This window comes from Sus scrofa, chromosome 1, assembly GCF_000003025.6.
Source record: "Sus scrofa isolate TJ Tabasco breed Duroc chromosome 1, Sscrofa11.1, whole genome shotgun sequence".
Classification (NCBI taxonomy): Eukaryota; Metazoa; Chordata; class Mammalia; order Artiodactyla; family Suidae; genus Sus; species Sus scrofa.
In genome coordinates, this window is record NC_010443.5 from 26,137,444 (window position 1) to 26,150,152 (window position 12,709).

Sequence of the window (12,709 nt, forward strand, 5' to 3'; positions counted from 1 at the left end):
CACATTTAAGATGCTTTGTGCAGTTAACTCATATAAGTACAAACTTTTCTAAATGCAATAATGTTCCTCGAAAAGCTAAACACAGAATTATCATGTGACCCAGCACTCGCACTCTTAGGAATAATCCCCAAAGAACTGGAAGCAGGAATCTACACAGATACTTGTACACCAAGGTTCACTGCAGCAGCTAAAACAAATGGTGATGTAATATGCCCGAATCCTCTGAATCGTGCATTTTAAATGGGTGCATTGCATGGTATGTGAACTGTATCTCAATAAAGCTGTTAATAAATGAGGAAACTTATATATGTTATCAGTCCCCCCCAACTATTTTTCTGTGTTATCTGCAAAATAACTGGAAAAACAAAAATGATATCTCATGCTCTAAAGATAGCCTCATTCATCCAGAGAGTTGGTACCTAGGTCACTTTCAGACAGCTTGGGGTGACAAAAATTACCCAAATCACTCCTCATCTGGTACCACGTCCACCCCAGTGTTACACTTGCTCCTGCAAACACTCTGCTGGATTTAGGAAGTAGGTGAAAGAGCCCATCGTGAATATGTGCATGACACCCACCCATATACCCTTCAGAGCATGTCTTGAACTTGTTCTTTAATTTAAAAAATGTGCCCCTTACATGAAGTGTAAAAATTCTCAAAAATTAGCGGTCAAATAAGAGAGAAATTCAAATTCCCAACTAGAATGTTTACTTATCTACCTGTGAACTTAATGAATATTCTCGTAAGAGGCTATGGATCAGAAGCAGCTTTCAAAGTTGAGCCAACTTTAAGACCTCGGCTCTATATGAGAACAGTGTAAACATTTTCTGGTGGGAGTAATATGTCTATTATTCCAATAAAACCACTCAAGGTGGGTAAAGGTTAGGCATTCCCTTTGCCTTTTTTGCAGTTATGTAAGAACTTTGCAGCTGCCTTAAGAGATTCCTTTACTAAGAGTACTTTGCAATCGTGGGCTGAGATGTACTTACAAAAAGATTAGAAGGAATTCCCTGGTGGCCTAGTGGTTAAGGACCTGGCCTTGTCACTGTAGTGGCTCTGGTCACTGCTGTGGCACAGGTCCGATCCCTAGCCTGGGAACTTCTGTATGCTGAAGGTACAGCTCCCCCCCCCCAAAAAAAACCCAACATATACATATATGTATGTGTATAAAGGAAGGTCAGAATCTGAAAAAGAATAGATATATGTATATGTATAATTGAATCACTTTGCGTACACCTGAAACTAATACAACATCGTAAATCAACTATACTCCAATATAAATTTTTTTTTTTTTTTTTTTTGCTTTTCAGGGCCATACCCATGACATATGGAGGGTCCCAGGCTAGGGGTCAAATCAGAGCTGTAGCCGCCGGCCTACACCAGAGCCACAGCAACACGGGATCTGAGCCACATCTGCAACCTACACCACAGCTCCTTAACCCACTGAGCAAGGCCAGAGAGCGAACCCACAACCTCATGGTTCTTAGTCGGATTCGTTAACCACTGAGCCATGATGGGAACTCCAGGCCTTATTCTTTAAAAACACAAACAAAACAAAACAAAACAAAAACTGTGCATGTACCAGTGCATGGTTGTACTGTGATTTATTTAATTAATGCTTTATTGGTGGGCATTTATGTATTTTCATTTATGAAAAGGATGAAATGATGGAATCACTTTTAACAGTACTGCAAGGGTATCTATAAGTCTTGATATAATAAGTTTGATAAATGTAGCCAAGTTATCTTCCAGATAGTCTTATGCCAATTTTTCCTCCTACCATCTGTGCCTAAGAACACTCTTAAACCCACTCAGCAATTCTGGGCATTATCAACTCTTTAAACCTTGTAATAAGATTACATGATTTTGCCTAGTAACACATTTCTTTAATGAAGTTCATGGTTCTCATTTTTACATAACATTACTGTTTTATTTTCTGATAGAAGTTTTAAGAATTTTTTTTAGCAATTTGGGAAAAGGTACAAAGAAGAAAATGAAAATCTGTAATCACACCCTTCTAAGTAGAATATTTCAACATTAGTTTTGAATCCTTTTTAAAATTACATTGCAACCATTATCTATACCATTAAATATTATTTGAAAACATTTTAAATGGCTACATCATAGATGTACTCTAATTCATTTAACTTCTTCCTTATTTGGGAGCATTTAGAGTATTTAATATTTTCCATGAAATAATGCGGTCATATATGTTTCAATATATACATCTCTGCTTGGGTTTCTGTGCCCTTAGTATAGATTCCCAGGAGCCACTGAGATGCCAGGTTTCTATGGGGCTCCATCTGTCAGGACTGGAAAACTGTCACACATTTGCTGGGCTATGGTTTTTCCATCTGTGGTCAGTTTTCCACCAGGGTAAATCAACGTTAGAGGTTTCTGTGCTCTTGAACAGCATCTCCGATCTACCCACCCCTCCATCCATGCCTCCGGCCCTCCACCCTAGTACACATGGTACGGTGATGATTAAGAGGGTGGTCTCTGGAGCCAGACTGCTTAGGGTCACCTCCTGGGATCCTGGCATCACCACTTCGGAGCTGTGTGCTTTGGTTAGTTATTACTTAACCTCTCTGTGCCTCAGTTTTCTTATTTGTAAAATGAGAATAACAACACTACCCACACAGGAGTTCCCACTGCAACACAGTGTGCTAAGAATCTGACTGGGGCAGCTTGGGTCACTGTGGAAGTGCAGGTTCAATCGCTGGCCTGGTGCAGTGGGTTAAAGGATCTGGCATGGTGCAGGTCACAGCTGCAGCTCAGATTTAATTCCTGGCCCAGGAACTTCCATATGCTGTGGGTGTGGCCATAAAAAAAAATACTACCAACTCTATGGGGTTGTTTTGAGTATTAAATGAATTAATATACGTAAAGCTCTCAGATAATGCAGGGCAAACAGAATTACTGTTAGAGTTTATATGTAGATACATACAAACAGTGTTTGTACTGTTAGTGTTTATATATAGATACATATAATGAATTTTGATTTTTTGTTTTGTTTTGTTTTTTGCTTTTTAGGGCTGCACTTGTGGCATCTGGAGGTTCCCAGGCTAGGGGTCAAATTGGAGCTACAGCTGCCGGCCTACACCACAGCAGCTCAGGATCCGAGCCGTGTCTGCCTCTTACACCACAGCTCACGGCAACGCTGGATCCCTGACCCACTGAGTGAGACCAGGGATAGAACCTGTATCTTCACTGATACTAGTCAGATTTGTTTTTGCTACACCACAACAGGAACTCCCTAAATGAGCATATTTATATGCTGAAAAATGACTCTAAGAAAAGATAGCAAGATATTTCAGAGACAATCTCTGGATGATGTGATGGTGTTTATTTTTTGTCTTTATAGCCTTATATTCTCTAAAATTCATATTTTACAAGTGCTAGGATATTGGAGGATTTTATTAAGATACTTCTTCCCTAGCCCTGGTTTCCAGAATACTTCTCTTTCTTCTTGTATTAAAGCAAATAAACAAGCAAACAAATCCTCATCCTTTGAGGCTCAGGCCATCTGGCCACATTTCCCACTCTTTCTTCAAGTCCTCACTTGTGACATGTGACACACCTGTATTCACTGGTGGCTCTGGTCTCCTCTTCACCTGACACCCCTGCCGATATCCTGTCTCTGGATGGACAACTCATCCACGACACGTCCCCTTAGATCCTTGACAACCGTGTCATCCCCTCCATCCCGCCTCCTCCCACCATAACCGCAGGACCCTATAGGGCCTTTCCGGGATAGAACCTCCCCATATCCTCAGTTTGCCCCTTGTCTGTAGAAAACGTTTCATTAAAGAATAAATTTAAGCAGAGAAGTGAGAAAACACAGAAAGGAAGGAAAACAGTCAAGCAAGTCAGAATAATAATAGTTTAGCCATTCAACAGAGTCAAGGACCTTTAGTTCTTCCTCAGGGACTATAGATAATACTGTGACCCATGTCTTTTGAGCAGTTTTACAGAGACTGAAACTCCCACCAGGTGGAAGAAGTTAACTGTATGCTGCCCACAAGCACAGAGACTGACTGGAATCAGAAGGTTGACCATGCTGACTCCCAGTTACCTCACTGCCAGTCAATCAGAAGAATAACCACTCCTTGCCCCTTGAACACTGAAGACCCCTCATTACCCCCTCCAGGGTGGGACACAGTTTTGAGGGCACAGCCTGCTGTGGCCCGCCTTTGTCTGGCAAAGCAACAAAACTATTTTTTTCTTTTTTTGCTTTTTAGGGTCACACCCATGGCATATGGAGGTTCCTAGGCTAGGGGTCCAATCGGAGCTACAGCTGCAGGACTACACCACAGCCACAGCAACATCAGATTTGAGCCGTGTCTGTGACCTACACCACAGCTCATGGCAACACTGGATCCTCAACCCACTGAGCGAGGCCATGGATCAAACCCACAACCTTATGGTTCCTTGTTGGATTCGTTTCTGTTGCGCCACGACAGGAACTCCCAACTATTCTTTTCTACTTCCCTAAAACTCTGTTTCCAGATTTTGATTCAGCATTAGTGCACAGAGGCCAAGTTTGGCAACACTGTCCATATCCACTCCCATAGTGACACTCTGGATCAAGTCACCCCAACCAAAGTTCTCCCTCTGAGGTCACTCATTCAGATGACCCACTCTTCCTGTTTGCTTTTCCAGCCACTCCCACTAGCCAGATTTTGATGCATCCTCATCTTCCTTTCACAGGTACTGGCTCATTTAATTCTCATGATAAATAAAGAAAATATTCCTAAACTTACATCACAGATACAGAATTTGATATAAAAAAAATGGGTCAGTACTTGCCCTTGGTCACAGAGCTGGTAAGTGGTAGAGCTGGAATTTAAAGTTAGATAATCGTGACCAGAACCTAAGCTCTTGACAACATACCTTGATGGTTTCATCTGTATTTATGTCTACGTAAAATTCCTGGCAAAGTTGCTTTAATTCTACCTCTTTCTACTCGAGGCAATGTTTGAGAATGGAAGTGACTAATGACGTTATTGTAAGGATAACTCGAAATCCATACTCAGTTTTTCAAACAAAATATGGTGCTGATTAGAAACGCCCAGTAGCTACTCAAAACCATTCTCTTTCTTAGTAGCAGAATCCAGATATACTTGGGGTTGCAATGTACCCAGTCTCCCTTGTAGCTGAAAGAGGCTAATGAAGTCGAAGGTGTTGTGTGGAGCTTCTAGAGAGCTCCTTAGAGCAGCCTTCTTGAACTCCTTCTTGCTTGGACATAGATGAGAAGCCTGCCACTCCAGCAGCAGCAGCCATCGTGGTACATGAGGAAACCTCAGGATGAGAGTCACGTGGTAACAAGGGTGGAGCAGAAAGACAGGAGGGCCGGGATCCCAGATCATCACAGAGCCCTTGACCGCCTACCTCAGCCTTGATTTGATCTTTCTTTCCTAAGGAATCATTTGAGTTTCCTACTCTATACAAACAAACCTAACCTTTAGTGGTAGAGCTGAGGTTCTCTGCCTGAATTTCACCAAGACACTGAGATCCAACTGTACCATCACCCTTGGGGGTGTTTAAATCCCAGGACCAAAACCTGAAGCTGGCAGCAACATACATGCCTTCTGGTTCTGTATTCACAAAGCCAGAGCTTCTTCCACAGACGTGGTCCATTCCCAGGAGGTGATGAGAGGAAGAAGGAGGCAGCGAGACAGAAAGGGGATGCCCTGGCTGGGCAGAGGTTGGGGGTCTGTGGCTCCTGCTGCCTGGCAGCACCTTGAGGGTTGGCAGGACCCAAGAAGACATAGGATGTGCAAGGGGGCTCCCACCCTTGCTAGAACACTCTAGGCCCCACATTGGCAGGGAGGTGGTGAAATGATGGCACCTCCAAAAGCCTGTGAAGTGGGACAATGGGGGCACCCTGGTGGCGTGAAAAGTGAAGGGTCTCCCTACCCAGATCTCACATAAGCTCCACCTTCTGGTTTTACCCTGGGATGGGGACCTGAGGGCCAGCAGAGATCAAATGTCTGCCCAGCTGGGCAGGCTGGGGGGTCTGGAGTCATGTGTGTTTTAATGGCAAGACATAGATATTTCTGGCACAGCGGTGATTCATACTAGCTATGTTATCTTTTTTTTTTTTTTTTTTTTTTGTCTTTTTGCTATTTCTTTGGGCCACTCCCGCGGCATATGGAGGTTCCCAGGCTAGGGGTCGAATCGGAGCTGTAGCCACTGGCCTACGCCAGAGCCACAGCAACGCGGGATCCGAGCCGCGTCTGCAACCTACACCACAGCTCACGGCAACGCCGGATCGTTAACCCACTGAGCAAGGGCAGGGACCGAACCCGCAACCTCATGGTTCTTAGTCGGATTCGTTAACCACTGCGCCACGACGGGAACCCCCAGCTATGTTATCTTGATGAAATTTGGTACTTTATAAATATCAAGTTGCTGTAACAAGCCTCATACTAGGTCACAGTCAGTCTCAAGATCCTAACCAAACACCACTCATCTAAGGAACAGCAATCCCAAAGCCACGGGCCTGTGCCCTCCATCAATGGTTGCACAAGGCTGGCTCTTACATTTTGGTCCCCAACGTAAGGTAGCACCTTACACAGATGCCACTCTGTTCTATGCAGGATCAGGGGCATTTCGGCAGCAGCTAGCATGGCTCACCTCCAAGAGCATGTTCATAAAACCTGCATTTGTCTGAATGTCTTCAAACTCCGCTACCAGAAGGAACTTTAACTGCTTTCAAAGGAACGGCTCCCTCGAATGGTGTGGAACTGAAGAGGCTGGTTTCAACTGTGTTCGTTGTCTGAGGACCAGAGCCCCTGAGAAAGGCCGAGGCAGGCTGAGCTCGGCCGGGAGGGCAGACCCTGCTAACAAGTCAGGGACAAACGCTCGATGGGAGTCTGTGGCAAAATAAAGTTTGAAGCATTTGACAGAAGAATAAAAAAATGAGTAAAATATCTGGGTTATGCTTCCAAAAGACGCTTTCTCGTCTCCTCTTCTCCTGTTTTGCTTTCATACCTTTCTCTGGGGTGACCAAAGGAAATCTGCCACCCCCCTGCCCTCACAGGGTACAGGTGTTTCTCTTTCACTCATCTTACACCTTGGAGGTGACACTTCCAAGGGAGGGAGAGCCGTGCCTCAGGCCAGTAGCCAGAAGCTTCGGCTGCCCCAAGGGACAGTCAGCGTGATCCATTAAACCACTAAACCACAGTGGCGACGGAAGAGAATCAGTTTATTGACAGCAGGACCACAGAGTGATGGGTCTGTAATTCAGATACAGAGGCCAACTTCTAATTGGTAAAAGCACATGGATGTCATGAGAATTAAAAAAAAAAAACAAAAAACAAACGACTAACTTAGCCACAGACAATCACTAAAAACTACGTTTGGAAACAACCAAAACATTCTGAAGTCTCTTTTCAATGTATTAATTTCTATACGTAATGTCACAACACACTGGGTCTGATGGGACATTTTACAGACCTCTAAAATTCGAGTCGTCTGCAATATTCATGGGGCCACATTCTCGCCACGTAAAACCTTCTCACAAGAGCTGTTTCACATATGCTACAAATAAGCACTGACTTAAAAACAAAACACAAATGTGAAGGTTTCCTTCAGCTTCAAATTTGCTGCAAAGCTTTGCTAGGATTATATTTCTTAAGTCTCACAGGGCCTTTGGAAGTCACTCCTTACCACGGTGACAACTCATTTAATCTGGAGGTACTGGGGGATGATGTTTATAAACAGGAATTTATCTGAGAGCTAAATCTTACACACTTAAATGCTGAAACTTCTGTTGCTGAGTTATTTTGTATGATACTTTTAATTTTAAATAGAAGGACCTAAATATAATTTTACCCTTCCTTCCTTCCTACCTCCCTTCCTCCCCTTTCCTCTCTTCCTCCCTCCCTCCTTCCTTCCTTGGCCGAAACCGGGGCATATGGAAGTTCCCAGGCCAGGGATCAAACTCACGCCACAGCAGCAACCCTAGCTGCTGCAGTGACAATGCCGGATCTTTAACCCACTGTACCACAAGAGAACTCCTATTTTACCATTTCTTGATGACCTATCATTACTACAACCAAGGGCAGCTCTGTGATCTGACACACAGCTGTTTTGGGACCCTCAGTCTGCACACCAGGGACACCAAGCTGGTCAGAACAGGCTGCCAAGCTTCTCCCATCAGCTTCCATCTGGGAAGAGGCACAGGCTCAGAGGCCCCACCTACCCTCTTCTAAAGGGTGGTGAAGGCTTTCCAACTCAGGCTGTTTACACTTGACTCCTTCAGTCCAGGAACTATCCACATTCTTAGGGACTAAGGAACAAGTTCATCAATCTAGCATTAATAAATATTTATTGAGAATAAACCATGTATATCTTGCATCCTTGGCACAGAACACATAAGGTTTCTCTATAAATATTGACTAAAGAAGTATGTGTGTGTGTGTGTATCTATGTGTGTGTGTGAGAGAGAGAGAAAAAAAAAAAGAGAAATACAGAGAGACAGAAAAGAGAAGGACATACACACAATACATACACTAGGAATGCTCAGTAAAAGCATATTCAATTTAATGATGGTGTTTTAAGAGATGTTAGGGAGAAATACAATTTTTAAGAAGAGTATTTATACAGTTTTTCTAGTGAAACATGAATTTTAGGTATGTGTGTATGTTTTGGTGAAACATGAATTTTAGGTATGTGTGTATGTTTCTTTACACAAATCAAATATCCAAAATCTATTTTATATCTAATTTCAAAAAGAAAAACACTGATAAAAAATGTTGGGTAGCCTTAAAAATTGGCATTTTCATGCCTTCAAAAGAGTGACAGTGCAGTTAGGACAGTGCATCTCCTTCTTTCCACTAGGTAGGTCAGAGAGTTACTGAGAAATCCAGGATTAGAAATACTGTATTTCTGCTGCCACTGGCCACAACTTCAGATCATTCTCATGTCAAAAAAGCTTCTTCTGTAAATAAACCTGGATCGAAGTATCTATTTCTCATCTTTTTGACTAAGGAAAAGCTGGTCAGCTTCTTAAAGATAGTTAATAAGACCTGTCTTAAAAACACGGCAGCCAGCTTCTACCAAGTTCCAGCAACTGGGCTAGAATTTTTCTGCGTATGTGTGTGAGGTTACTTGTTGGAAGATCAAAATAGGGTAAACATGTTTGCAGTTCTCAAGGAGCTGAAAGTCTAGAATGGGAAATGTGGACACAATAACTTATCTAATATGATAAATGGAGGAAGCACCATGACAAACACGTGTTCAAGGCCCGGTGGTGGAAGAACAAGGGTGATCTTGGCTTTTGACAGACCTGTTGGTCCCTCAAGGTCAATCCTTTCTAGTCCTGAGCACAGGCTCAGAGAGGTCCAGCCACCTCAATATTCTGGGGTCAAGAGATCCTTACATTTCAGGGGAAGGCACAGTTGACCATCCTGGGGTCAAGCAATCATTTATTCTTTTGTGTGTGTGTGTGTTGTTTTTTTTTTTTTTTTTTTTTTTTTGCTTTTTAGGGCCGCATCTGTGGCATATGGAAGTTCCCAGGCTAGGGGTGGAATGGGAGGTAGAGCTGCTGGTCTACACCACAGCCACAGCAACACAGGATCCAAGCCGGGTCTGAGACCTATGTCACAGCTCACAGCAACGCTGGATCATTAACCCACTGAGCAAGGCCAGGGATCAAATCCATGTTCTCATGAGTACTAGTTGGGTTCACTATCACTGAACCACAAGAGGAACTGCCATTTATTCTTGCCATAAAGGTTTTGTACCCACTACCTGCTTTCTTTCTGTAGCACTGTGAGATAACAGAAAATATATATATTAGTCTCTGCCTTCGGTTCCTGGCACAGAGGTCCTAATACCCTTGTAATTTCCTAAGTGATAAGGGCACCAGGAACATCGCTTGTTGTAGTAATATGTCTTTGATCTCATCCATGACCCAGGGCTCCTACAACTATTATAAACTCCTAAGTAATAAGAACAGTAAGAGCAGCTTTTGTTTTAATGAGGTGACTCTGGGTAGGCTCCTGGATGGAAGCACAGAATTTTTGGCTCCACCCTTACTTCCCCATCCTTAAGAGAGGGGAGAGGGGCTGGAAATGGAGGTAATAATTGATCACGCCTACATGAGGAACTGTCCATAAAATCCCAGCAGTATGAGGTTCAGGAGCTTCGCAACTGGTGGAAACATCCACACCAGAAGGGTGACACGTCCCAACTCCATGGGGACAGAAGCTCCTGCACTCAGGACTTTTCCAGACCTCACCCTATGTATCTCTTCATCTGGCCATTCATCTGTATCCTTTATAATATCCTTTAATAAACTGGAAAATATAATTGTTTCCCTGAGTTCTGTGAACCATTCATTCTAGGAAATTAGGAAAACCCAAGGTGAGGGTCCTGGGAAACTCTGATTTATAATCACTCAGTCAGAAACACAGATAACAGTCTAGGTTTGCAACTGGCATCGGGTAGATAGTGTCAGAATTGATTTTAAAATGGATAACACACACACACACACACACACACACACACACACACACACTGGAGTTACCATCATGGCTCAGTGGTTAACGAATCCAACTAGGAACCATGAGGTTGTGGGTTCGATCCCTGGCCTCACTCAGTGGGTTAAAGATCCGGCGTTGCCGTGAGCTGTGGTGTAGGTTGAAGATGCAGCTTGGATCCTGCATTGCTGTGGCTGTGGTGTAGGCCAGTGGCTACAGCTCTGATTCGACCCCTAGCCTGGGAACCTCCGTATGTCATGGGTGCAGCCTAGAAAAGACAAATAATAATAATAATAATAATAATAAATAAATAAAAATAAAAATGGAGAACAGTATGGAGGTTCCTTAAAACACTAAATATAGAACTACCATATGATTCAGCAATCCCATTCCTATGTGTATATCTAGAGAAAAACATAATTCAAAAAGATACATGCACCCCAATGTTCAATGCAGCACTATTTACAATAGCCAAGATGTGGAAGCAACATAAATGTCCATCTACAGAGGAGTGGACAAGGAAGATGTGGTACATATATACAATGGAATATTACTCAGCCATAATAAAGAATGAAATAATGCCATTTATAACAACATGGATAGACCTAGAGATTATCACATGAAGTGAAGTAAGTCAGAAAGGGAAAGGCAAATATCATATGATCTTCCTTACATGCGTAATCTAAAAAAAAAGGAGTTCCCATCATGGCACAGTGGAAACAAATCTGACTAGGAACCATGAGGTCACGGGTTCGATCCCTGGCCTCATTCAGTGGGTCAAGGATCTGGCGTTGCTGTGAGCTGTGGTGTAGGTCACAGACACGGCTCAGATGCCATGTTGCTGTGGCTGTGGCATAGGCTGGCAGCTGTAGCTCTGATTCGACCCCTAGCCTGGGAACCTCCATATGCCACTGGTGTGGCCCTAAAAAGACAAAAGACAAAAAAAAAAAAAAAGGATACAAATGAATTTATTTACAAAACAGAAATAGACTCACAGACTTTGAAAACAAACTTATGATTATCAAACGGGAAAGCAGGGAGGAGGGCTAAATTAGGAGTTTGGGATTAACATACAGATACGATTACATATAAAACAGATAATATACAAGGACCTACTGTATAGCACATAGAATTCTACTCAATAGTCTGTAACAACATACATGGGTAAAGAATCTGAAAAAGAATGGCTCTATGGATATGTATAACTGAATCACTTTGCTGTACACCTGAAACTAACACAACATGGTAAATCAACTATACTCCAATATGGAGATATCTTAGAAAACTATACATAGAACTACCATATGACCCAGCAATCCCACTCTCGGGCATATATCCAGACAAAACTCTCCTTAAAAAAGACACATGCACCTGCGTGTTCATTGCAGCACTATTCACAATAGCCAAGACATGGAATCAACCCAAATATCCACTGATAGATGATTGGATTAGGAAGATGTGTTGTGTACACACACACACACACACACACACACACACACACACACACACAATGGAATACTACTCAGCCATAAAAAAGAACAAAGTAGTATCATTTTCAGGATGGAACTAGAGACTCTCATCCTGAGTGAAGTAAGTCAAAAAGAGAAAGACAAATACCATATGATATCACTTACATCTGGAATATAATATACTGCACAAAGAAACCTTTCCACAGGAAAGAAAATCATGGACTTGGAGAACAGACTTGTGGTTGCCAAGGAGGAAGGGGAGGGAGTGGGAGGGACTGGGAGCTTGGGGTAAATAGATGCAGAGTGTTGCCTTCAGGATGAATTAGCAGTGGGATTCTTCTGTATAACACTGGGAACTCTGTCTAGTCACTTATGATGGAACATGTAATGTGAGAAAAAAGAATGTATACATGTAAGTGTAACTGGGTCACCATGCTGTATAGTAGAAAAATGTATATGTATATATATATACACATATATATATACATATATATATATATAAATGGTAATAAAATAAATAAAAGTTAAATTTAAAAAAAGAATTGAGTTAAATTGTAGGACACCCAGCTGGTGTCCTTGCTTGTTGTTTTAGGGGGATTTTCTACATATTTGGTGTCCAGAAGGGTCAGAAGTACAGTGTTTAGTGTGACTCGTAAAAGAGAAGAAACACAGTAGGGAAGAGTTGGAGTTTTCCCTACATAGAAAGGGAAAAGCTGGGTTCTCCCTTTACAGGTACCTTTCAAGAAAAG

General features: G+C 42.5%; 1 protein-coding gene across 6 annotated transcripts in view; it reads right to left on the reverse strand.

Annotated features, from left to right (window-relative positions):
* ARFGEF3 (ARFGEF family member 3) overlaps window positions 1–12,709 on the reverse strand; it is a 187,535-nt gene that overhangs the window by 68,107 nt on the left and 106,719 nt on the right. The window lies entirely within an intron of this gene.